General features: G+C 43.8%; 2 long non-coding RNA genes across 2 annotated transcripts in view; both read left to right on the top strand.

The window, feature by feature from the left end:
* LOC309634327 overlaps window positions 1-1,372 on the top strand; it is a 31,505-nt gene extending 30,133 nt beyond the window's left edge. Inside the window, exon 2 of the long non-coding RNA XR_014247985.1 lies at window positions 341-1,372. This is a non-coding gene — a long non-coding RNA (uncharacterized lncRNA). The remainder of the gene's footprint in view (window positions 1-340) is intronic.
* Window positions 1-8,845, top strand: part of LOC309634294 — a 235,981-nt gene that overhangs the window by 64,557 nt on the left and 162,579 nt on the right. The window lies entirely within an intron of this gene.

The following is an 8,845-nucleotide window of genomic DNA, read 5'->3' as shown; positions in this document are numbered from 1 at the left end:
GTTTTTTTTTTTTTTTTAATAGTAATCTTTTATTTATTTATTTATTTATTTATTTATTTATTTATTTTTGGCTGTGTTGGGTCTTCGTTTCTGTGCGAGGGCTTTCTCTAGTTGTGGCAAGTGGGGGCCACTCTTCATTGCGGTGCGCGGGCCTCTCACTATTGCGGCCTCTCTTGTTGCCGAGCACAGGCTCCAGACGCGCAGGCTCAGTAGCTGTGGCTCACGGGCCCCGTTGCTCCGCGGCATGTGGGATCTTCCCAGACCAGGGCTCGAACCCGTGTCCCCTGCATTAGCAGGCAGATTCTCAACCACTGCGCCACCAGGGAAGCCCTCCTTCAAGGTTTTAATGGAATCCAGAGCATTATAGATTTATTCACAATAAAATAATCCTCAAGGGCTTCCCTGGTGGCGCAGTGGTTGAGAATCCGCCTGCCAATGCAGGGGACACGGGTTTGAGCCCTGGTCTGGGAGGATCCCACATGCTGTGGAGCAACTGGGCCCGTGAGCCACAACTACTGAGCCTGCGTGTCTGGAGCCTATGCTCCGCAACAAGAGAGGCCGCGATAAGAGGTCCGTGCACCGCAGTGAAGAGTGGCCCCTGCTCGCCACAACTAGAGAGGGCCCTCGCACAGAAACGAAGACCCAACACAGCCAAAAATAAATAAATAAATTAATTAATTAAAAAAAATATCCTCAAGATTATTTCAAAGTTTGATCATTCTGGAGTTTTGTTGCCTTGAAGTTTGTGGTGTACATAGTGACTGGGAACCTTCACTTGGCCTTTAGTCCTTTCCACTTGTATGTTTAATAAGTAATAAAATTTAACAGAATCATCGTTTTCCTCCCACCAGACTTATTCATCTCCTATTCCTCCACATGTCAGCCAACAGCAATGCGTCCATCCAACAGCTCAAGCCAAAAGCCTAGGAGAGCTCCACTCCTCTCTTTTCCCCGTCTTTTAAATCCAATTGTGATTTTTAGCAAACAGTGTGGTATGGGACCCACCAATCAGAACAGAGTCAGGCAATAGAGCTGTCCAAGGGGGTCTCTATCATGCCAGGCATTGATATTTTAGCTTTTGGTTCTAGGGGAAGTCTGAGGGTGTTAGGGTGTTGGAGTGGGGCACCACTTGGGGGCTTTTGGCAGTGACTGTTTACCAACTAGTATAGAATATTTCAATATTTTGGTCACTGGGAGGGCTCTCTAGGGACTTAGCAGTGAAACAGCATCCCTTCCCGTATCCAACTTATCAAGTCCGGTTGCCTCTACATCCAAAACATGTCTTAAGTCCAGCTACTTCTGTCCACCTCAATGGCTTCTACTCTAGAACTGGGCACCATCTTCTCTTTTTTTTTTTTTTTTTTTTTTAATGCTCTACACTTCACTCCGTATTATATAAAACCCCAACACAATAATCCTTTGCAATTGTTTCCAGAGTCAGATGGGCCAGAGGGTGGGAGGAGGGAGGAGAGCAGCAAAACTGGGAAGCCGGTGATCAAGGGGCAGCTCGGGATGCATTGCGCGGGCACCATCTTCTCTTGCCTGAACTTCTGCAGTAGGCCTCTAGGGTTTCCCTGCTCCCAAACGTGCACCCCCTATAGTCCATTCTCCAAACAATAGCCAGAATGATCTTTTAAGAATATAAATTATATCATGTAATTCTGCTGAAAGTGAATTCCCTTGTACGTAGCACACTATGCAAACTTCTTATCCTGACCTAGACGGACCTCATTGTTCAGCCTTTGCCCCTCTCCTCTAACCTTATCTTCTCTACTCTCTTTCACTCTCCCAGTGGCCTTCTTCCCATATCTTTTTTTCCTCCCCTCACGACCTTGGCACTGGCGATTCTTTCTTGAATGCTATTCCTGCCTAGATCTTTGCATGGCTGTCTCCTCATTCAGGGTCCAAGTCAAGAGTCAGTTGTCACCCTTCTCCATTTGTTATAATAAAATTAGATTTGTGCAATGCCTTTTGTTTATTCACTCAAACTTTTATTGAGTTTTATCACTATGACCTTGGCACTCTGCTAGGTACCAAGGATACATGAACGAATAAGACCAAGTTGTTTTTCTCAAGGGCCTCAGTCGAGTGAGAGAGCCAGAAAAATAATTTCAAAGACCTCAAGTTATTTACAGTACAATGCAGAAATGAGCTGTAATGGAAGTCTTGCGGGAGCACAGAGAAGGACGTAACTATTAATAGCTGTGCCTGGGGGAATCAAGGAAGGTTTTAGAGAGTAACTGACTTTACCTGGATAATTACAGTGGAGAATCCTTATTTTAGAATGAATGAAACTGAACTAAATTATACTGTTCAATTTCAGGCCTAAGATTAACCTGTGTTTGGTAAATATTTAAACAGGAGGTATTCCTGATTCTCATACACAATTTTAATGGGCATTAAGTATAAGCAGAGTAGATTTCTTTACTTTTTTTGTCCATAAGGGGGAAAAGTGCTTCTTGTTTAGCTGACTTTAAACAAAGATTGATGGAGCAAGTAATATTAGGAGTGGAGACCTTTGAGTTGATGGAGCTCTAGCTTTTCCAGTTGAAGTGAGGTGAGTGGAAAGTCATGGTCACAGAGCTGACCTGTTTTTTTATCTCTGAAATAAACTTGATCAAGTGGATCCCTTAACCCCTGGGTAAAGGACATTCCAAATTGTCCTTTGCATTTCCCAAAAAGGTGGATGTCTCTTCCATTTTTTCCAGCTTTATTGAGGTATAACTGACACATAACATCCTGTAAGTTTAAGGTATACAATGTGATGATTTGATACACTTATATATTGCAAAATGGTTACTACAATTAGGTTACTTAACACATCTATAAACTCACATAATTAGGGGTGTGTGTGTGTGTGGTGAGAACATTTAAGATCTCCTCTTAGCAACTTTTAAGTATATAATACAGTATTGTTAACTATAGTCACCATGCTATGCATTACATTCCCAGAACTTACTCATCTTGTAACTGGAAGTTTGTACCCTTTGACAGACATCTCCCCATTTCGAGCATCCCCCAGCCCTGGCAACCACCACTCTATTCTGTTTCTATGAGTTTGGCTTTTTAAAATTCCACATATAAGTGCGATCATACAGTATTTGTCTTTGTCTGACTTATTTCACTTAGCATAATGCCCTTAAGGTCCATCCATGTTGTTACAAATGGCAGAATTTCCTTCTTTTTCATGGCTAATATTCATGTGTGTGTGTGTGTGTGTGTATGTGCGTGTGTGTGTGACATTTTATTTATCCATTTATCCATTGATGGATGCCTAGGTTGTTTCCATGTCTTGGCTATTGTGAATAATGCTGCAATGAACATGGAAGTGCAGGCATCTCTTTGTGATAGTGATTTTATTTTATTGGGCATACTTCCTAAACAATCTTTGTAGAGATAGGAGAAAAGAGAAAATGTCCAAACTCACAATTTTCACTTCAAATTTACTATAACTATCACAAGCACATGGTTTTTTCTCTTATTCTTTTCCTTCCTAATAGTCATCAGAATTTGTAATTACATATTAATTTTTGGATTTTTGTTGAACATCTGTGTCTCTGCTGTATTGAAAACTCCATGAGGGAGGATTTCTATGGTCCACTGCTGGATCTCCATACTGAGAACCTAGCATATAGTTGGCGCTCAAGACATATTTATTCAAAAAATGAATAAATGAATAATCCTGATAATTTGAGTAAAAGCCTAAAAGAAGATAATTGGAGAATTCACACAAATTAAAGGATAATTGGGGTCATAGGGACACCTCCTCAGGGGAAAGTCAGCCTGTTGTAGTTCATAGAGGTACTTCAATTGGATGTGAATTCCAGGTCCCCAACCATTGTGATATTTTCTGCCAAAGGGATAATTTAAATTGGACTCATGGGGCAGGAGGTGCTCAAAATTGTAGATAATGAAAATACCATTTATTTGCTCACTTAGCAAGTATTCTTTCCTTCTAATAGAAGGGGAGAAGGGCTCTTCATTCTTATAACTAACAGAAAATATTAATATTTGTTGAATATACTCAAGAAGAATATTCTTTAAGGTTAACTTAAGTAAACGGGTAAAATTGCTATAGTTTGGGAACACATCATTTAAAAAGCAGTTTAAATTTGGTGACTAGGTCACTGAGCAAATAGGCTTCTTTTTACTCCCTTGGGTATCAAGCTCTATCTGCCTTTGGTGGAAGAGGCTTTCAATGTCTCTGCCATTGAAAAAGGGGAATGATTCACCCAGACTGTTTGGATGCAGCTCAATAAAGTCTCCTGGCAAGTCAGACCCATGGTCTCCCATCCTGGTGTTATGAAGTGACTTGATGTAGTCTGATTGTGCGCAAGTCTTAGGCTCATTTTGATAGAAAATGAGAGCTGAAGTGTTTCTTGGTGTGATAGGTAGATGTCCCCCCAAGATTCCTGCCCCCTGGTGGATAAGCCCTGTATCATTCCCCCTCCCCTCTACTCCCCCCTCCATCTAAGTGGGACCTGTGAATATCTTGGAATGTCACTCCCATGATTAGGTTACTAATGAGTCAAAAGGCAGATTATCCTGGGTGGGCCTGATCTAATCAGGTGAACTCATCAGAGAAGGTAAAACATCAGGGGGCTCATACAGCATCACAATCATGTCATGAACTGCCTATGGAGGGGACCCATGTGGCTAAGATGTGGGAGTGACCTCTCAAAGCTGAAAATGACCCCAGGTCAGCAGCCAATAGCCAACAAGAACAACAGGACCTCAGTCCTGCAACTAGGAGGAACCAAATTCTGCTAACAATCTGAATGAGCTTGGAAGAACCCCAAGCTGCAGAGGAGAATGTAGCCCCAGCTGACACCTTGATTTCAGCCTTGTGAGAGCCTAAGAAGAGGACCCAGCTAACCATCCGGACTCCCGTCCCGGGGAAACTGTGAAATAATACATCTCTCCTATTTTTAAGCCTCTAAATTTATGGTGATTTATTATGCAGTAACATAGAATAGAAAAAGAATGCATTTGGTTCATTGCAACAAGGGGGACAGAACAAAATGGGGAATCTTGGAGGGTCTCAGTAAGGAGGTTATGGAAGGACTGGTCCTAGAATCTGGGTTTATGTTGGGTGATTTGGGCGAGAGTTCAAGAAGCATGGTTTCGCTCTGGTTTGGGTGCTATCAGAAAGAAGGAGGGACTATTCTGTGGTTGAGTAGCCTACTAAGTTTTATCTCTGAGGTGAGAACAACATAGTGGAGCTAAAGCCGGAATGGATGAAGAGGCCCCAGTCACTCCATTAGCAGGTTAAGCGGGATGCTTGGCCATTTTTGTGGTTTGGACGGCGTTCCTATCTTTGTGCTCAGACACGGTTCCAGAGTGGCCTTTTTTTTTTTTTTTTTTTTTGTCTCACTCACCACAGTCAGAGTGGCGCTGTTTGTGCTCAACAGGAGAACAGCACAGGTTTCCTGTTAGAGCCAGGCCAGCTCTGAGCTGACAGCCATCAGGGCTGCCCTGGGGTGGGTGGGTGAGTTAGACACTTCTTCAACTTCACTAATACATTTGGGTTTTTGGACATATGCACATTCTACTAGATGTACAAACATTTACTAACTAAATGCTTATAAGCAAGCTATTACACCCCTCCGCCCCGCCACCAAAATCATATGATCTGTTCTGTAAGCTTAAGGAAGTCTGCTCTTAGGTGCTCAATCAACACTTTGCATCAAAGGTTCATTTGATGTAAAGGCAGTGCTCCTGTCACGCATACAGCTGGCATTAGGCAGAATCTTTGAGAATTCATTGCTGAACATGGAACCACTTAAGAGATTTAGCTCAGGGCAATATATCCCTAATATATGCCTAATGTAATATCCCTAATATAATATCCCTAAGATTAAAGGTTATCGGCCTCACTGGATTCTCCTACCCTATTCATGCAAAGGTAGGAAGTGTCTCTAAAATATTATTAGTCAATACATATATATTCTATAACTATAATTTCACCAGTGAGAGCCGATTTGTAATACTCATGTTATTTCATAAAACTCATTTTTGATGTCCAGTATGCTAATTTGCAAAGCACTCTTTTTTTTTTTTTAATTAATTAATTTATTTATTTTTGGCTGTGTTGGGTCTTCGTTTCTGTGCGAGGGCTTTCTCCAGTTGTGGCGAGCTGGGGCCAGTCTTCATCGCGGTGCGCGGGCCTCTCACTATCGCGGCCTCTCTTGTTGTGGAGCACAGGCTCCAGACGCGCAGGCTCAGTAGTTGTGGCTCACGGGCTTAGTTGCTCCGCGGCATGTGGGATCTTCCCAAACCAGGGCTCGAACCCGTGTCCCCTGCATTGGCAGGCAGATTCTTAACCACTGCGCCACCAGGGAAGCCCAAAGCACTCATTTTTGATTGAGATAGGCTACTCTTGAAGAATGAGTATCTGGATTAGAACGCCATTTGACCACCCCCGAACTTTGCACACTTCAGTATACTCTCAGTTTCTGGGCTAGAACTTGATCCAGTGGTTCTCATCCTTGACCACCTATTGGCGTCACCTGGAGGAAATTTTAAAACCACTGATGCTGATGCTGCACCTGCAGACCAAGTATATCAGACTCTCTGGAGGTGGGATCCAGGCACTGGTGTTTTTAAAGATCCCCAGGTGACTTCAGCATGCAGCCCAGGTCAAGAACTACTGGCTTAATCCAAAAATGTAATAACACCACACTGTCTGTGCTGAGGTATTTTAAAGTAAATTATGGATATCTTAGAACATGGCTGCCCATTAGAATTATCTGGGGAACATTAAAAAAAAAAAAAGATGCTTGGACCTAACCCCAGACCAATTAAATCATAATCTATGGGTGAGGGGCCTGAGCACTGCTATCATAAACATTTCCAAGTGACTCTAATTGCAACCAGGTGCAGGTCCGTTGTGATGGAAGATGCCTGACAACTGCAGGCAGCCGGAACGTAGGAGCCTCACGAGGAGAAAAGCTTCCGAGGCCCTCCCACTTGTGTGATTCGAGGGGCACTGCCCATGGTTCTCAGGGACTGGTTTAGCTCCCTGAAGGCTCCCAGACTCTGGGCATCAGGAGAACCCGGAAGTCTCCAGATTCCAACTCCCCTTCTGTCCCGAAGCCTCCCAGACCCAGTTCACATACTCTCATCCCAGACCTCCTTTAAAGTCATGAACCCATGTCTGCCCCCCTCACCCCTACCCAGGCTGCCTGAAGTCCTCATTCTGCTTGTGGGCAGGGAACGAGGTCACCTGGATTTTCCCCTGCTGACTATGGCATCAACTCTGTAGATGTCTCTACCTGACCTGGAACGTGGGGTGTCGGCATGTAAAGATCACCATCCTGTCATTGTTCCTTTACATCCTGTGCACTGAGGCCCTTCGAATGGACCCCATCTGTCTGCGGTCTATAAGAGGAGGACCAAAGGTGGCGTCCTGGGCATTGGCACCACCTCTAGAACTGCCCCAGCCTCCTCTTGTTTGCTCATTTCTCCTTTTCTCAAGCCCTCTTAGGTTTGTTCCCTTTCCCACCCACCGCTTCTTTTTTGCCTGGCTTGTGGGATCTTAGTTCCCCAACTAGGGACTGAACCCGGGCTCTCGAAAGTGAAAGCACGGAGTCCTAACCACTGGACCGCCAGGGAATTCCCTTTTCCCCTTTTTAATCCTTCATGTTCGCTCTGGCTTCCACCTACCCCTTTGATTGGATGACAGGAGGAAGCATTATGTGGTCGTTAAGAAAGACGGATTTTGAAATCACATCCTCCTGGGTTTGAATGCACCACTTATTTCCTTGGTCAGCTGCTTGGCCTCTCAGAGCCTGAGTTTCATCTGTTAAAAAAAAGGTCAAAGATACCAATTTCATAGGGTCATTGTACAGATTAATTAAAATGCTTAAAGGAGGCCTAGGACAGAACTTGGCATACAGTCAGAGGTAATAAAGAGCATCTATTGTTATTATTATTACTGCTGATATTATCGAGCTTGGGACTTCCAAGCTGGATATAGCTTGACTCTGGCCTCCTTCTAGAAGCGTAGTTTTCAACCTTGGCTTTACTCTGGAATTCCCTAAGGAAGGCTAAAGAAAATCCTGGGGCCAGGGCCTCACCCCCCGAGATTCTGACACAGTCATCTTGGGGTGTGGCTGGGCCTTGATTGGTTTAAAAGCTGGTTCTAATGTACAGCCAAGGATGAGGACCAGAGCAATGGTTCTCGAAGTGTAGTCCCAGGACCAGGCGCATCAGCAGCGTCCGGGAGCTTGTTAGAAATGCAGATTCTCAGCCTTCCTGAATCAGTATCTCTGGGCATGGGACCCAGTGATCTGTGTTTTAAGGAGCCCTCCAGTGGATTTGGATACCCTATTGGGTTTGAGATTCACTGTCGTAGGGGATTTGCCCTCATCCACATAAGCCTCTGCTGGCTGTCTTTGGTGGCGGTGGTGGTGGTGGTGGGGAAGACCTCTCTTTGTGGGGATCTTACCTACCAGCAGTGGCATTGCTTCTGAGTTTCACTCTGCTTGTTTGAAGACTGAATTTAAAGCTGGCCCATCAGTTAAACAAGATGGGCACATGTATAACTGGATTTACCAAGGAGAATGCACATATGCACACTGTCACGTTCATCTGGCATATTTTTCAGTAAACAGTAGCATCAGACAATTTTGCCTTATGCATTGTTTTAAATAAAACAGAGGAAATTACCAGCTTTATTTTCATTGCATTTCATTTTTCTTGATATTTAAGAGCACTAAAAGGGATACTGACATGTTAAAGCAGACATTAAAGATACCCGTTTTTGTGACCTGACCTTGGCTGACTTGCCTGTCTACCATGAGCAGCTTCTTTTTTGTTGAATGTTCATGGTTTCCAATGATTA

The sequence above is a fragment of the Balaenoptera borealis genome, assembly GCF_965194805.1.
Source record: "Balaenoptera borealis genome assembly, chromosome: 8".
In the NCBI taxonomy this organism is placed as follows: domain Eukaryota; kingdom Metazoa; phylum Chordata; class Mammalia; order Artiodactyla; family Balaenopteridae; genus Balaenoptera; species Balaenoptera borealis.
The sequence above is the reverse complement of the archived record's forward strand: the minus strand, read 5'-3'. Positions and strand labels throughout refer to the sequence as shown.